Here is an 18,657-nt window from a genome sequence, read left to right on the forward strand (position 1 = left end):
GGAAGCATTAGTGGAGTACAGAAAGTGTAGGATGGAGCTTAAGAAAGCAATTAGGAGAGCAAAGAGGGGATATGAGAAAGCTCTGGCTGGTAAAAGTAGGGAAAATCCCAAGATATTCTCGAAGTATATCAATGGGAAGAGGATAACCACGGAAGAGGACAACCCATTAGGGACCAAGTGGGAAATCTGTGGGTGGAGCCAGAGGACATTGGTAGGGTGTTGAACGAATACTTCACATCTGTCTTCACCCAAGAGAATGAGGATGTAGATATGGAACTCAGAGGCTGTGAAGTTCTTAAGCAAATTGTCATAAGGAGTGACAAGGTATTGGAGGTTTTGGCAGGCTTAAAAGTGGACAAATCTCCAAGTCCGGACGATTTGTGTCCCAGGATGCTGTGGGAGGCGAGGGTAGAGATTGCAGGGGCACTGACCCTAATTTTTAATTCCTCTCTGGCCACGGGGGAGGTGCCAGAGGACTGGAGAACAGCTAATGCGGTCCCACTATTTAAGAAAGGTTGCAGAGATAAGCCAGGGATCTACAGACCAGTCAGTCTCACGTCAGTGGTAAGGAAACTATAGGAGAAATTTCTGAAGGAGAGAATTTATCTCCACTTGGAGAGGCAAGATTTGATCAGGCATAGTCAGCATGGCTTTGTCAGAGGGAGGTCATGCCTAACAAATTTGATTGAATTTTTTGAGCATGTGACCAGGTGTGTAGATGAGGGTAGTGCAGTTGATGTAGTTTACATGGATTTCAGCAAAGCCTTTGACAAGGTCCCACATGGGAGACTTATCAAGAAAGCAAATGCACATGGGATCCAGGGTAACTTGATAAGGTGGATTCAAAATTGGTTTAGCTGTAGGAGACAGAGAGTGATGACAGACGGCTGTTTAAGTGATTGGAAGCCAGTGTCCAGTGGCGTACCATAGGGATCTGTGCTGGGTCCCCTATTTATATAAACTACATAGATGACTATGTGGGGGGTAGGATCAGTAAGTTCGCGGATGACAAAGATTGGCCGAGTGGTTAACAGTGAGGTGGAGTGTCTTGGGTTACAGGAAGATATAGACGGGATGGTCAAATGGGCAGAAAAGTGGCAGATGGAATTTAACACTGAAAAGTGTGAGGTGTTGCACTTTGGAAGGAGTAATGTGACACGGAAGTATTCAATGAATAGCCTGACACTGGGAAGTTACGAGGAACAAAGGGACCTTGGCGTGTTTGTCCATAGATCTCTGAAGGCAGAAGGGCAGGTTAATAGGGTGGTGAAAAAGGCATATGGGACACTTGCCTTTATCAATTGAGGCATAGATTATAAAAGCAGGGAGGTCATGTTGGAGTTGTACAGAATTTTGGTAAGGCAACAGCTGGAGTACTGTGTGCAATTCTGGTCGCCACATTATAGGAAGGATGTGATTGCATTGGAGGGGGTGCAGAGGCGCTTCACCAGGATGGTGCCTGGGATGGAACATTTAAGCTATGAAGAGAGGTTGGAAAGGCTTGGGTTGTTTTCGCTGGAGCAGAGAAGACTGAGGGGTGACCTGATCGAGGTGTACAAGATTGAGGGGCACGGACAGGGAGCAGCTGTTCCTGTTAGTTGAAGGAACAGTTACGAGGGGTCACAAGTTTAAGGTGAGGGGCAGGAGGTTTAAGGGGGATTTGAGGAAGAACTTTTTTTAACCCAGAGGGTGGTGACGGTCTAGAATGCACTGCCTGGGAGTGTGGCAGAGGTGAGTTGCCTCACATTCTTTAAAAAAGTGCCTGGATGAACACTTGGCACGTCATAACATTCAAAGCTATGGGCCAAGTGCTGGTAAATGGGATTAGGTAGACAGGTCAGGTGTCTTTAATGTATCGGTGCAGACTTGATGGGCTGAAGGGCCTCTTCTGCACTGTATTATTCTGATTCTGTAAGGGGTGCAGATAGGTGTTTCTGTGGCCGCAAACGAGACTCCAGGATGGTATGTTGCCTCCCTGGTGCGAGGGTATCACGGAGCAGCTGCAGGACATTCTGAAGGGTGAGGGTGAACAGTCAGAGGTCGTGATACACATTGGTACTAACGACGTAGGTAGAAAGAGGGATGAGGTCCTGCAACAAGAATTTAGGGAGCTAGGTAGCAGATTAAAAAGCAGGACCTCAAAAAGGTTGTAGTCTCAGGATTACTCCCTGTGCCACATGCTAGCAGGTATAGGAATTGGAGGATAGAGCAGATGAATGCATGGCTGAGCAGATGGTGCAGGAGGGAGGGCTTTAGGTTCCTGGATCACGGGGTCTGTTTCTGGCAAAGATGGGACTTGTACAAGTTGGACAGATTGTACTTGAACTGGAACAGGACCAACATCCTTTCTGGGAGGTTTGCTAGTGCTGTTGGAGGTGGGGGAGGGGGGGGGCGCACCAAAACTGATTTGGCAGGGGGATGGGATACAGATTGAAGTTGCAGTAGGGGGAGGGGGGTGACCCACGGCACAGTCAAATATAGAAGAGAAAGAATCAGTCTGGAAGGCAGAGCAAATGTAGCCCTGTTAAAAGGCACAACTGTATAATACAAGGCTGGATTGCATATACTTTAATGCAAGGAGTCTTACTAATCTTCTTCTTTGGCCTCCTTGTCTCGAGAGACAACGGGTAAGCACCTGGAGGTGGTCAGTGGTTTGTGAAGCAGAGCCTGGAGTGGCTATAAAGGCCAATTCTAGAGTGACAGACTCTTCCACAGGTGTTGCAGATAACATTGGTTGTCAGGGCTGTTACACAGTTGGCTCTCTCCTTGCGCTTCTGTCTTTTTTCCTGTCAACTGCTAAGTCTCTTCGACTCATCACGCTTTAGCCCCGCCTTTATGGTTGCCCACCAGCTCTGGTGATCGCTGGCAACTGACTCCCACGACTTGTGATCAATGTCACAGGATTTCATGTCGCGTTTGCAGACGTCTTTAAAGCGGAGACAAGGACGGCCGGTGGATCTGATACCAGTGACGAACTCGCAGTACAATGTGTCCTTGGGGATCCTGCCATCTTCCATGCGGCTCACATGGCCAAGCCATCTCAGGTGCCACTGGCTTAGTAGGGTGTCTATGCTGGGGAAGTTGGCTGCCTCGAGGACTTCTGTGTTGGAGATACGGTCCTGCCACCTGATGCCAAGGATTCTCCGGAGGCAGCGAAGATGGAATGAATTGAGACGTCGCTCTTGGCTGACGTACATTGTCCAGGCCTCGCTGCCGTAGAGCAAGGTACTGAGGGAACAGGCTTGATACACTTGGACTTTTGTGTTCAGTGTCAGTGCACCATTTTCCCCACACTCTCGTGGTCAGTCTGGACATAGCAGTGGAAGCCTTTCCCAAGCGCTTGTTGAATTCTGCATCGAGAGACAGGTTACTGGTGATAGTTGAGCCTAGGTAGGTGAACTCTTGAACCACTTCCAGAGTGCGGTCGCCGATATTTATGGATGGGGCATTTCTGACGTCCTGTCCCATGATGTTCGTTTTCTTGAGGCTGATGGTTAGGCCAAATTCATTGCAGGCAGCCGCAATCCTTAACTCATTCTTTCACACTAAACCCTGTCACCAGGTTTCTTGGAGACACCAAGATCATGTCGTTGGCACCAGCTGGACCTCATCGTCACAAGGCGAGCCTCTTTAAACAGCGTTCAAATCACACGCAGCTTCCACAGTGCGGACTGCGACACCGACCACTCCCTGGTGTGCAGCAAGGTTAGCCTCAAACCAAAGAAGCTGCATCACTCCAAGCAGAAGGGCCGCCCGCGCATCAACACTAGCAGAATTTCTCATCCATAGCTGTTACCTAAGTTTCTAAATTCTCTTGAAAAAGCCCTTCAAAACACTCCCAAAGGGGACGCAGAGACCAAGTGGGCCCACATCAGAGACGCCATCTATGACTCAGCAATGACCACCTATGGCAAACGTGTGAAGCGGAATGCAGACTGGTTTCAATCTCACATTGAAGAGCTGGAACCTGTCATAGCCACTAAGTGCATTGCACCGCTGAACTACAAGAAAGCCCCCAGCAAGTTAACATCCGTAACACTTAAAGCAGCCAGGAACGCTGCACAAAGAACAGCCAGGCGCTGTGCAAATGACTACTGGCAACACCAATGCAGTCATATTCAGCTGGTCTCTGACACTGGAAATATCAGAGGAATGTATGATGGCATTAAGAGAGCTTCTGGGCCAATCAAGAAGATTGCCCCCCTCAAATCAAAATCAGGGGACACAATCACTGACCAACGCAAGCAAATGGACCGCTGGGTGCAGCAGTACCTAGAACTGTACTCCAGGGAAAATATTGTCACTGAGACCGCCCTCAATGCAGCCCAGTCTCTGCCAGTCATGGATGAGCTGGACGTACAGCCAACAAAATCGGAACTCAGTGATGCTATTGATTCTATGGCCAGCAGAAAAGCCCCCGGGAAGGACGGCATTACCCCTGAAATCAAGAGTGCCAAGCCTGCTATACTTTCAGCACTGTATGAACTGCTTTGCCTGTGCTGGGACGAGGGAGCAGTACCACAGGACATGCGCGATGCCAATATCATCACCCTCTATAAGAACAAGGGTGACCGCGGTGACTGCAACAACTACCGTGGAATCTCCCTGCTCAGCACAGTGGGGAAAGTCTTCGCTCGAGTCGTTTTAAACAGGCTCCAGAAGCTGGCTGAGTGTGTCTACCCTGAGGCACAGTGTGGCTTTCGAGCAGAGATCCACCATTGACATGCTGTTCTCCCTTCGCCAGCTGCAGGAGAAATGCCGTGAACAACAGATGCCCCTCTACGTTGCTTTCATTGATCTCACCAAAGCTTTTGACCTCGTCAGCAGACGTGGTCTCTTCAGACTACCAGAAAACATTGGGTGCCCACCAAAGCTACTAAGTATCATCACCTCATTCCATGACAATATGAAAGGCACAATTCAGCATAGTGGCGCCTCATCAGACCCCTTTCCTATCCTGAGTGGCGTGAAACAGGGCTGTGTTCTCGCACCTACACTGTTTGGAATCTTCGCCCTGCTGCTCTCACATGTGTTCAAGTCTTAAGAAGAAATTTTCCTCCACACAAGATCAGGCGGCAGGTTGTTCAACCTTGCCCGTCTGAGAGCGAAGACCAAACTACAGAAAGTCCTCATCAGGGCGGCACAGTGGCGCAGTGGTTAGCACCACAGCCTCACGGCTCCAGGGACCCGGGTTCGATTCCGGGTACTGCCCGTGTGGAGTTTGCAAGTTCTCCCTGTGTCTGCGTGGGTTTTCTCCGGGCGCTCCGGTTTCCTCCCACAAGCCAAAAGACTTGCAGGTTGATAGGTAAATTGGCCATTATAAATTGTCACTAGTATAGGTAGGTGGTAGGGAAATATAGGGACAGGTGGGGATGTTTGGTAGGAATATGGGATTAGTGTAGGATTAGTATAAATGGGTGGTTGATGTTCGGCACAGACTCGGTGGGCCGAAGGGCCTGTTTCAGTGCTGTATCTCTAATCTAATAAGGCAGATGAATTGAGGGCATTGATTAGCACAAGGGATTATGATATTATTGTTATCACAAAGACATGGTTGAGGGAGGGGCAGGACTGGCAAATCAATACTCCAGGGTATAGAATCTTCAGGCGTGACAGGGGAGGGTGTAAAAGAGGAGGTGGTATTGCACTGTTGATCAAGGAGTCAATTACTGCAGTAAATGAGGCCATATGGGTAGAACTTAAGAACAAAAGGGGGACAAATCACTTGGCTGGGCGTGTACTACAGGCCCCCAGTCAGGAAGAGATAGAGGAACAGATATGGAGGCAAATCTGAGAGAAGTGTAAAAATAGTAGGGTAATAATAGTAGGGGATTTGAACTTGCCCAATATTAACTGGGATAGTCTTAGTGTAAAAGGCTTAAAGGGGGAGGAATTCTTAAAATGCATAGAGGAGAGCTTTTTGAGCCAGTATGTAGAAAGTCCTGCAAGAGAAGGGGCAGTACTGGACCTAATCCTAGGAAATAAAGCTGGACAAGTGGTAGAAGTATCAGTGGGGGAGCATTTCAGGGATAGTGACCATAACACTAAGATTTAAGGTAGTTATGGAAAAGGACAAAGACGGGCCAGAAATAAATGTACAGAATTGGGGGAAGGCCGATTTCAATATGATAAAACAGCATCTGGCCAAAATGGACTGGGAGCAGCTACTTGTAAGAAAGTCTACATCAGGCCAGTGGGAGTCATTCAAAAAGGAAATAGTGAGGGTTCCGAGCCAACATGTACCCGTTAAGGTGAAGGGTAGGACTATCAAGTCCAGGGAATCCTGGATGTCAAGGGATATAGAGTATTGGATCAGGAAAAAGAGGCTTATGGCAGATTCGGAGCACTGAAAACAGCAGAGGTATTAGAGGAGTATAGAAAGTGTAGGGGGGGGGGGGTACTTAAAAAAGTAATTAGGAGAGCGAAGAGGGGACGTGAGAAAACATTGGCCGTCAATATAAAGGAAAATCCTAAGGCGTTTTATAAGTACACTAAGGGCAAGAGGATAACCAGGGAAAGAGTAGGGCCCATGGGGGACCAAAGTGGCAATCTGTGTGTCGAGCCGGAGGAAATAGGCGAGGTTTTAAATGATTACTTTTCATCTGGTTTCACTGCGGACAAAGACGATGTCGGTGTAGAGAGCAGGGAGGGGGACTGCGATATACTTAACATATTAACATTGAAAGGGATGAAGTATTAGATGTTTTAGCGGGCTTAAGAGTGGATAAATCCCCATGCCCAGATTAGATGTATCCCAGGCTGCTGTGTGAGGCAAGGGAGGCGATAGCAGGGGCTCTGACACAAATTTTCAGATCCTCTCTGGCCACGGAAGAGGTGCCAGAGGACTGGAGGACAGCGAATGTGGTACCATTATTCAAGAAGGGTAGCTGGGATAGACCAGGTAATTACAGGCCGGTGAATCTAACATCAGTGGTTAGGAAACTATTGAGAAAAATTCTGAGGGACAGGATTAATCTCCACTTGGAGAGGCAGGGATTAATCAGGGATAGTCAGCATGGCTTTGTCAGGGGGAGATCGTGTCTAACAAACTTGATTGAATTTTCCGAGGAGGTGACTAGATGCGTAGATGAGGGTAAAGCAGTTGATGTACTCTACATGGACCTCAGTACAGCTTTTGATAAGGTCCCACATGGGAGATTGGTTAAGAAGGTAAGAGCCCATGGGATCCAGGGCAATTTGGCAAATTGGATCCAAAAATGGCTAGGTGGCAGGAAAGAGGGTAATGGTCAAGGGTTGTTTTTGCGAGTGGAGGCCTGTGATAGTGGTGTACCACAGGGATTGGTGCTGGGACCCTTGCTGTTTGTGATTTAATGCTTTAGACGTAAATATAGGAGATATAAGTAAGTTTGCAGATGACACGAAAATTGGTGGTGTCATAAATAGTAAGGAGGAAAGCCTTAGATTACAGGATGATATAGATGGGCTGGTAAGATGGGCAGAGCAGTGGCAAATGGAATTTAATCCCGAGAAGTGTGAGGTGATGCATTTTGGGAGGACTAACAAGGCAGGGGAATATACAATGAATGGTAGGACCCTAGGAAATACAGAAGATCAGGAGGGACCTTGGTGTACTTGTCCATAGATCAGTGAAGGCAGCAGCACAGGTAGATAAGGTGATTAGGAAGGCATATGGGATACTTGCCTTTATTAGCCAAGGCAAAGAATATAAGAGCAGAGAGGTTATGACGGAGCTGTACAAAACGCTAGTTAGGCCACAGCTGGAGCACTATGTACAGTTCTGGGCACCACACTCTAGGAAGCATGTGACTGCACTGGAGAGGGTGCAGAGGAGATTCACCAGGATGGTGCCTGGGCTGGAGCATTTCAGCTATGAAGAGAGACTGAAAAGGCGAGGGTTGTTTTCCTTAGAACAGAGAAGGATGAGGAGTGGCGGGGGGGGCGTGGGTGTGACATGATTGAGGTATACAAAATTATGAGGGGCATTGATAGGATAGATAGGAAGAAACTTTTTCCTTTAGCGGAGGGGTCAAGAACCAGGGGGCATAGATTTAAGGTAAGGTTTAGAGGGGATTTGAGGACAGATTTTTTCACCAAGGGTGGTTGGAATTTGGAATGCACTGCCTAAAGTGGTGGTGGAGGAAAGAAGCCTCAAAACATTTAAAAAGTATTTAGATGAGCACTTGAAATGCCATAGCATACAAGGTTATGGGCCAAGTGCTGGAAAATGGGACTAGAATAGTTAGGTGCTTGATGGCTGGCAAAGACACGATGGGCTGAAGGGCCTGTTTCTGTGCTTTAGAGTCAGAGAGATACAGCACTGAAACAGGCCCTTCGGCCCGAGTCTGTGCCGACCATCAACCACTCATTTATACTAATCCTACATTAATCCTGTATTCCCTACCACATCCCCATCTTCCCTCAATTCTCCTACCAATTTATAATGACCAATTTACCCATCAACCTGCAAGTCTTTGGCTGCAGGAAGAAACCGGAGCACCCGGCGGAAACCCACGCGGTCACAGGGAGAACTTGCAAACTCCGCACAGGCAGTACCCAGAACTGAACCCGGGTTGCTGGAGCTGTGAGGCTGCGGTGCTAACCACTGCGCCACTGTGCTGTTTTACTCTATGACTCTACATCCAATTCAAAATGGAGTAACTGAACTCTATTACTTCAAACCTCTTCCTTTTAATCCTTTCTCCTTTCTGTCTCTATTCGCGTGTGTTTATCAGGTATGCATGCTAACATGGTCACGTCGAGTATTTTTAGCGGTTTTAACCGAATTAGAGTTTTACGGTTAATAAACTCACATCGTTCTTGTCTAAATCTAAGAAAACCGTCTGGTTGATTTCTTTGCCAGTAAAACGAGAGAGCAGTGAACAAGGATTCACTGAGGGCAAGCTAACAAAAACAGTGTTTTAAAAAATTAAACCCTGTTACAGCCAAACCAGGCAAAGGCTGAGGGAACCCCTAGATCACCTTCTCACCTGGTTGTAACAATGTGCAAAGCCATGTGGAAAATATGTCAGATGCCAGAGGTCATACGTGGTTTTGTGTGTTTTAAAGGAGGAGTCCATGCAAGCCATGATGCCTGCTATGTCCTTGGCATTTAAGTGTATGCCTTCCTCAGTCGAGAGTTTGGCAGATTCCGTGTAGAGTCTGGTTGAGCACTTGAGCCATATGCGATCTGACCTGCACTCCATCGCTGTTGCCGTTGGCTCCATGCAACAGAGTCTAAGTGAGGTGGTGGGAGGAACCTGAACCTTCCTCCAGGTGCTCCTTCCCCACAGGGAGACAGGCAGGCGCCATCGTGCACACAGATGGAGGAGAAGTGCGTGGCAGCCACTCTGGGCCTTCTCAGGGCACCCCGAGGGTAAGCAGCATCTCATCCTCCCACTAACCCACCCTGCCAACACTAAACCCCTTACCTCCAGCAGGCAGTACACGGGGGATTCTCGAGCACCAGTGCTGCAGATCCCCAGTAGGATGGAGCCATCCTAGGCCCCGTTCCTCCAGAGAACACACGCCACAGTCATCCACAGCAATGGGGCAGCGCACTGAGCAGACTGCTCCACCTCAGCTGTTGGAGTTTCACCTAAACGTAGTAGTAGAGAAAGGAAATTGTAACAGTTTTAAGCATGAAGGTGGAACGGTTGATGTACAGATTGTGATAATAGAAAAGATTTATCAATACATATTTATTCCATTTAAAATATGATCCACTCTCCTTAATGCTTTGCTTAGTTTCAGACAGATACAAAGATATTTTTGGAGGCCTATGGCAGGACTGGAATGACGTTTGCTTGTCAGCTTCAGAAAATGTTTAGTGTCCATTTCTCATTGGAAATTGAGCCTTTACTCTTCAATGATGGCTGTTTTCCTATGGATGATTATTAACTTTTTCCAATACGGTCATGCCTTACCTTTGTTTTTGCAGTCATAACTTAATGCTGCTTGCTGTGGTGTGCAGTTGCATTCATCATAGCCCATAGAAGATTTCAAATGCCAATCTCATTGCAGCAATGCTTCATTTAAGATCGCTAACGATGAATAAGACCTCATGTGCAGAAGTGAATTTCTGTGGGGAATTCTTATGTTTCTCCTTCTAACGTTCCTTGATGTGGTTTATTGATGGCCAAAATGTGCATATATTTGGTTCTCCTTTATGTCCCTTGCATGTCTCCCCATGGTCCTCATATCAATGACAGCATCATTGTCCTTCTCCTCACCCTCTTCATAATCTTCCTCATCTGAGGAGGACTGGTGTTCCTCCGCCTGCAGAACGTTACCATGTCTAATTGCAAGGCACAGCAGACAACGATTATTCGTGACATCCTCTATGGCATGTACTGAAGAGCCCCGCCAGATCAGTCAGGGCATCAGAATCACATTTTCAGCATGCCAAGGCGATATGAGGATAGTGTGAGAAAAAGGCATTGAAGTAGATGATCAGCCATGCTCATACTGAATGGTGGGGCAGGCTCGATGGGCTGAATGGCCTATTCCTGCTATGTTCTTATGTTCCAATGGTGTGTTCAAATGATGTCTGTGGTGATGCATGTGCAGCATTGTACCTCTCTTCAGCAGCACTTTGGTAATGATGCACTGGTCTCAATCACCATGTACAAAAGAGGGTAACCCTCTTCATCCAGGATCCATCCACTTCGTCTGGTTCCTCAAAACTGCTGGCAGCTGAGAGTTCCTCAAAATGTGTCATGACTGCTTCCTGGGAAATGCGTGTAAACATGCATGATTCTTATCCTGTGGTCTGAAACCAGTTGCGTGTTTGAAGAGTGGAAGCTTTTGCAATTGCCAAATAAATTGGTTGGTCTCGGAGAGGTTTCATGGCCAAATGAGTACAGTCGATCACCCCTTGCACCAGAGGGAAGCCAGTGATGGTGCCAATGGTCACTGACCTTTTCTGCCTGGCTGCCCTCATCTACAGATAAGTAGCTGAAATCATTGGCACGTCAAAAAGGGCATTGGTCGCCTCTGATGCGCCTGTGGGTCACAGACTGCAAGATGTCACCAATGGATCCCTGGAAGGAGCCGCTAGCAAAAAAGGTGCAGCAATCACCTTGAGGACAACTAGCATGGGATTCCCGAAGCCGAGCGGCTGCAGAATCCTACAAATTTCTGTGATCATTTCAAGTGACATGCCTCACTGACATTTGTTGATAATTTCCCCTTCTCTTAAGGATACGGTGACATGCAGTGCCAGTCTTTGATAAGGTCGTTCCTAGATGTTATCATTCGGAGCATCATCACGTTCCTGTTTTGCCGGTTTCCGGCACTCACACATCATGAGTTGAGGGAAAAGAGCCCTCCTTCGTTTCTCCCTTTGCTCTTCTTCCCATGGTACTAGACAAATTGGGTTTGAGACCCATGTTGCTGTGGCTTTTCTGAACAAGTAAGCAAGCAATTCAACTGTCTGTTGCCAGTGAGTTGAAACATCGAGGCAACGAACAGCTCCCTTATATCTGCCTTCAAATTGCAGCCAGGTGGAAGACACACCCACTATTGTTTGCCTCCTCCCACTCAAGTGTCCACGTGATTTCCATTGGAGAAAATGGTACAGATGGAGCTCAGGGCAAGTCTCCACCTTCCAACCTCTTCCTGCAACCTACCAGCTTGAGCTCATCATCCTTGACCCGCCCAATGTTACCGTTACCCTTCCCTTTGTAACCATTGGGCCGCTCGCCATTACCATGCATAACGCATCAATTTATTCGTATCATCCCTCCCCCATTCTCGTCGACATGAACCTCCTCACATCGAACTGACCATTGTTGCCAAGTCCATTCCCCTCCATATGAAGTGCTCAATTTCCCACCCATTAGTCTTGGCCTCTCCCCCACCCCCCGCCAACAGAATCTGTTTGCCACCATTCGCCATGCCACTGGACAGGCTGCACAGGAGATTCACCAAGATGTTGCCTGGGCTGGAGCGTTTCAGCTACGAAGAGAGACTGAAAAGGCTCGGGTTGTTTTTCTTTGCAGCAGAGAAGGCTGAGACGGGACATGATGGGGTGTACAAGATTGAGAGGCGTTGATAGGTTAGATAGGAAGAAACCTTTTCCCTTAGCGGAGGGGTCAAGAACCAGGGGGCATAGATTTAAAGGTAAGGGGCAAGAGGTTTAGGGGGGATTTGAGGAAGCATTTTTTCCACCCAGACGGTGGTTGGAATCTGGAACGCACTGCCTGAAGGAGGTGGTGGAGGCAGGAACCCTCACAACATTAGAAGTATTTAAATGAGCACTTGAAACGCCATAGCATACAAGGCTATGGGCCAAGTACAGGAATATGGGATTAGAATAGTTGGGTGTTGTATGGCCAGCTCAGACACGAAGGGCCTGTTTCTATGCTGTATGACTTTATGACGATTGACTGTGACCATTCCCTTTGCCCCACAGCTCCCTGATGACAGCATTCATCCGTCCCATTAGACCCTTGCTAAATATCTTCACACTGTAATACTATAAATCACCCACTACCCCTGCAGCTGACAACATGCACCTTCAGCATCCACAGCAACCATTCAAAACCCTGCATGTTCCACTCCACCCTCCCCTACTCCTCGATGCACCCAATCAGCCCCCGCCTTCTCTCCCCGATTACCCTGCCCTGCTCCTCCATGGAGCCACCCCCCCATGCCTTTGCTGCCATCCCGAGAAGATTCATCCTTGCTGGCGCATGGCCTGGAGCCAAACATCCACTGCATTGCTAGCGTTAGTTTAGCAGATGAGTTAGAGAGAGAAGAGCACAGACCTGAGACTCAACTGCACAAATCCGAATGTTTACGCCATGCTGAAACAATCCTGAATTGGGTGGCATGGGAATATCAGTCATAGAGAGATACAGCATTGAAACAGGCCCTTCGGCCCACAGAGTCTGTGCTGACCAACAACCACCCATATATACTAATCCTACATTAATCCCATTTTCCCTACCACATCCCCACCATTCTCCTACCACCTACCTACACAAGGGGCAATTTACAATGGCCAACTTACCTATCAACCTGCAAGTCTTTGGCTGCCATTCACTTAATATGGCACCTAGGACTAAATTGTACCTATGTATTAGGGTAATGAGTATTCACATTATTTAAATGAATGCAAAGCTGCAATTTGCACGAGGGGAGCCGGAACCCCGGAATGCTACAAATCCACCGCCAACTTAATTTCTCTAACATTTTCCACCATCAGGAATCAAAAAAATCTCCTGCCTAATTATATCACTCCACAAGCCACCAAATCCACCAAGATGGAGAGCATAAAACTCCCCCGTTAGAGTCTGAAAGCCATCACAACAGAAAGAGAACATCCAGCACCGCATTGCTGGAAAACAACCAAAAAAAAGCAACCACTTTATCTCTAAGACGTTGACAGAGAGCCAAGAAAATAGTCAGTTGGTTACAGTGGAACTTGTGGATGCTTTTGCAAGCACCAACATACCATTGGAAAAAAGATCACCCAAAGCTACAGTTTGCATTCAACATCATGTGCAAAATGACAGTTGTTTGCCAAGTGCAAATAAACTACAACAGGACTACCTACCGAAGGTTTTTGCTACATATTGTGAGATGAAGTCTCAGATTAACGTATGCAAGTTTTCATATTCACCTTCAACCACCGACTTCAGTGAGTAATGAATGTGACCTGTTTGTAGTCAGCATTTTACAATAGTTTTGGAGTATACAAAGAAGGTCATGTGAAACCAGAAATCTCCACTTTTTGTTTTAAATAGATCATTTTCATCGCTTGTTGCGACACCATGAAATTTACAATTTAAATATATGAAATTGTGAAATTCACGACTCTTCAAATGCCGAGACCAGTAAATATGTAAAATTTGACTGTGAAATTGGTCGGGCCCTAGCTACGCTGAAAGAACGGTGGAATGGAACTAATTGGATAGCTCTTTCAAAAAGCCAATACAGGTATGTTGGGCTGAATGGCTGTCCTCGGTGCTGTATGATTCTATGAAAATGTCTTTGCTGTTACCAAAGGGGAAAAGAAAGTGACTTCAACCCCTCAAATTGGGCTGAAGTAGATCTTCCTTCCAGAGGTAGAATGACAACATGCATTCATTATGTAGCATGAATACTCATTACCCTAGGCATAGTTACAGTCAAAAAAGGTGTAAAGATAAGCCCAGCAACTACAGGCCAGTCAGTTTAACTTCAGTGGTGGGGAAAATTCTGGAAAGAATAATTCAAGACAAAATTAATAGTCACATAGATAAATGCAGATTGATTAAAGAAAACCAACATGGATTTCTTAAGGGGAAAATCATGTTTAACTAACTTGCTGGGGTTTTTTGAAAAGGTAACAGAGAGGGTCGATGAGGGCAATGCAGTTGATGTGATGTATATGGACTTTCAAAAGGCGTTTGATACAGTGCCACACAGCAGACTTGTAAGCTCATGGAATAACGGGGACAGTTGCAACATGGATACAGAATTGGCTGAGTGACAGGAAACAAAGATAGTGGTTAATGAATGTTTTTTTTTCCCAGACTGGAGGAAGGTTTGGTTAGGAGTGGAGTTCCCCAGGGGTCAGTGTTGAGACCCTTGTTTTTCATGATATGTATTAATGACCTAGAACTTTGTAATAAAGGCAAATTTCAAAGTTTGCGGATGATACAAAACTTGGAAGCATTGTGAACTATGAGGATAGTGTAGAACTTCAAAAGGACATAGACAAGTTGGTGGAATGGGCAGACAGGTGGCAGATTAAAGTCAATGTGGAGAAACGTGAAGCGATACCTTTTGGTAGGAAGAACGTGGAGAGACAATATAAAATAAAGGGTACAATTCTAAAGGGGGTGCAGGAGCAGAGGGACTTGGGTGTTTATGTGCATAAGTCATTAAAGGTGGCAGGACAGGATGAGAGAGCAGTTAATAAGGCATACAGTATCCTGGGCTTTATTAATAGGGGCACAGAGCACAAGACCAAGGAGGTTATGTTGAATTTGTATATAAGACACTAGATCGGCCTCAGCTGGAGTATTGCATCCAGTTCTGGGTGCCGCACTTTAGGAAAGATGTGAAGGCATTCGAGAGGGTGCAGAAGAGATTCACGAGAATGATTCCAGGGATGAGGAATTTCAGTTATGAAGATAGACGGGAGAAGTTGGAACTATTAAGAGAAGGCTGAGAGGAGATTTGATAGAGGTATTCAAAATCATGAGGGGTCTGTACACAGTAGTTAGGAAAAACTGCTCCCACTCATGAAATGATCGAAAACGAGAGGGCACAGATTTAAATTAATTGGTAAAAGAAGCAAATGCGACATGAGTAAATACTTTTTCACGCTGCGAGTGGTTAAGGTCTGGAAATGCGCTGCTCAAGAGTGTGGTGGAGGCAGGTTCAATTGAAGCATTCAAAAGGGAATTAGACAGTTATCTGAAAAGGAAGAATGTGCAGGGTAACGGGGCGAAGGTGGGGGAGTGGCATTAAGTGAAATGCTCATTAGGAGAGCTGGTGCAGACACAATGGGCCAAATGGCCTCCTTCTGCGCTGTAACAATTCTATAACTATCTTCTAGCCCAGGCATGTAAACCCTGACACCATACAAACTGGTTGTTGTGGTTCTATGCTACTCACTGGTTTGCCTGATTTGAATTGTACCGTTCTGAAAGTTTGAAAAGGGCTATTGCTAGTACTATTGCCTTATTGGCAGGTAACTGTGCAATTAGAACACAGAGCTCTTATCAGCAGTTTACAGCATTTGAGAATTAACAGGAACAAGGATTTAAACTTTGTGGCCCCTGAGGATCTCTGACCCATAAGCTCATGAACAGAAAAGCCTTCACCACACCAATAATTTCCACCTAACAGTGTTTAATGCCTGTTTATCCAAACTGAATCACAACTCATTACCAAATCATACTGATGAAAGAATGTAACTGGATCAAGATATATCTATTCAGATAAAAGGGTCTGAGAGCATAAATACTTGATTAAAACCTATTCAACACAAGTGTGCCATTGTACATTATTTCTTTTGATATTCTGTTTTGCCTGATTATTTGTAAGGCAATAACTTTAGATCTGTTTATGGAGAGAATCCAGACTCAGCCATTGAATTTGGAGAGCTGTCTAACACATTGCTGGCCATCACAGAGGCACTCCTGTTAGATATAAATAATATGCCCATATACGTGTGCACGTCAGAGGTTGGATGCAAAGGCAGATTAGTGCATCACAAGTACTTTACTTTTCATTTCCAGAGCAATAATCAATCAGAGTCAGTGGGTGGTAAAGGGTGAGACAGATACTGGATGGCAAGGGGAAATAGAGAGGATGAGGAATGCATCAGACATTCACCAAGCATTCACGAATTCTCTGCCGATTTATAATGGCAATGCGACTGTGTCTAAACATCATTGTAGGTGGGTCTCATTGATAAAGGTCAATCTGTAACTCAAAAATGGAGGTCAAACTTTAGTATGAGCCCCATCTCTGTCAACATAAGACATTTAAAGCCTTCAACTTTGTTAACTATCTGAATTTGGGTGTGTTATATTGCATGACTAATACACAAATGTTTAATTTTTTTTAAAATCTGCATTAAGCCTGTTGTTTTTCAGTAAAGTTAGTGGCAGAAATCCTTTTGTGTTAAAGGCAGTAAGAACACAGATGCTAGATTTGCATGTTTTCCTCAGCCATAAATGAAATGAAACCCTGCTTCTTCTTTCACATTCCAAATTCAGACATGAGATAAATGGCTATTCTATAAAGTAATGCATTGTGAATTACATTACATTATCTGCTCGAGACTTGAACGTGTTTATTCGGAATAAGAATGCATCATTCAAATATAGCTGTCTAAATTTGTATTGTGATTCCAATGTAAAGGGAGATAAAGCCTAAGCAAAGAGCTACAAATGATGCACGTCAAAGCACGCAAGCTACCCTAAATAGAAGTTTGATTTTGTTTTTAAAATTACAAATTCAAAACGAAAGTATGGTGTAGGCGAGCATTTAATCCATGGGTAACATTTTTGCAGAACAACTTAAAAATATTTAGGATTGTGATAGCTTCAACCAAACTAATTACAAAGAATCGGGTGCCCTCTGTACCTTAGAAATACAAACTCAAACAAAAAAATTAAACTTTTTCCCCCATACTAATCCATCATGCGAGATCAGTTATTTAAAAAAATATATTTTTTTTTACAAGAGGTATGCTTGTGCTCGCAAATCAAGCTTGACGGATTCCAGTGCAATGTAATCACTTCAACCACTCAAGCAGTCAAAACAGCACCCTTCACTGAAAGAAGTGTACAGTATTCTGAGGCCTGCAAGAGGCCATTGTGTTACAGCAAATTCACCGAGCCAGACTTTACAGCCGATTTTCCAAGAGGTCCTGCTGAAAGAGGCTGCCTCAGCCTTGGGCACACTTCCGACAGCATACTGACTACTATATGTTGTTTCAGGGGGAATATTTGGTAGTGCAAACAGTAGGCTACGTATAAAAACAATTAGTACAGAAACAGCACACAACCTTCACTAAAGCACTGCTACAGAATAAAGACTAAGACTTACCTTCTGTTTCAGTGATTACTCGAGGTTCAATGCAGCTGAGAAAATGAACACAAAGACCCTTTCCTGCAAACTCTGGCCCTCTTAACACTAGGGCAACATCAAAGCAATTTGGAAGAAAACACTTTGGGGCCTATTATCTGGTCTGGACTGATCCTTTCCTCCCCCTCAGGGCGTGAAGCATGGTACAGCCCTGCATTCATGCCAAGGAGCTTTCACACATAGCAAAGAACCTTGTCTCAAGCAATCGCTGACAAGCCACAAACAAGACAACCTCCGTAAAATGCAGACTCACTGCTGACAGCGAGCCGAGCTCTTCAATCAAGCTGCAGGCTACTTAACTGGCATTCAGCTTGCATTACATTGTGTGTGAGGGGGAGGGGCAAAGCTGTTCAACCAGTCAGTTTGAACCTCAGGACTGTCAATAGGGGCTATTTGAGGAGAAACTGAAGGGCAAAAATGAAGGAAGGTATCATTTAAAGCATGCAACTACAGATTCCTCTTCCCAATTTAAGAAAATAAATTGTTCCAAATGAATTGTATGCAACACTTAGGAGGCTGGGGATTGGGCAGAGTCCTGCCTTTTCTAAAGTGAATTAACAGCACTTATCAAACAGTTAAATCAAATCCCAGTTTTTCATTCAAATCTAATTGTTGCTTGATAAGGGAAATATATGAGTTACTTGACTGAAAATGTTTTTTCTTTAAAAAAATCCTAAGTCTCAATTGCAAATCATTTCAAAAGCAGTGCCAAATTGTGAAAGAGGACAATTCAGTTGGATTTTTTCACTACTAATTCCCCTTGTTATACTCTGCTCATTTCCAGAGTACAAGTGTGTGTCAATGACTTCTAAAAACAATACATGGTACTGGAATGTCCCCAGAGTGCCAGTGTGTAGAAAATTATCAGGCTGAGGAGAATGGGAATTAAGAAAGGTACTCCCCCAGTAAAAAATAAACTGCTAATGTAGCTCCTGGTGGGGGATGGGAACCAATTCCCGACAGAGGAAATGTTTCCACAATCAGTCGAGTGATTCAAGAGAATCTGAAAAAATATGAATTAGTTATTTAACAGTGTTACATTGATTCGCTGGCCCTTTGTACTGTTCAGTTCATGTTGTTAGT

The 18,657-nt window shown here is 45.4% G+C and overlaps 1 long non-coding RNA gene across 2 annotated transcripts in view; it reads right to left on the reverse strand.

Moving 5' to 3' along the window:
* The window catches only part of LOC137371014 (uncharacterized), a 248,214-nt gene extending 230,330 nt beyond the window's left edge, over positions 1-17,884 (reverse strand). For both annotated transcript variants that reach the window (XR_010975164.1, XR_010975165.1), the window contains exon 1: positions 17,536-17,884. This is a non-coding gene — a long non-coding RNA (uncharacterized lncRNA). The remainder of the gene's footprint in view (positions 1-17,535) is intronic.
* Between the last annotated feature and the right edge of the window lie 773 nt (positions 17,885-18,657).

Source organism: Heterodontus francisci, chromosome 6 (assembly GCF_036365525.1).
Source record: "Heterodontus francisci isolate sHetFra1 chromosome 6, sHetFra1.hap1, whole genome shotgun sequence".
Taxonomy (NCBI): domain Eukaryota; kingdom Metazoa; phylum Chordata; class Chondrichthyes; order Heterodontiformes; family Heterodontidae; genus Heterodontus; species Heterodontus francisci.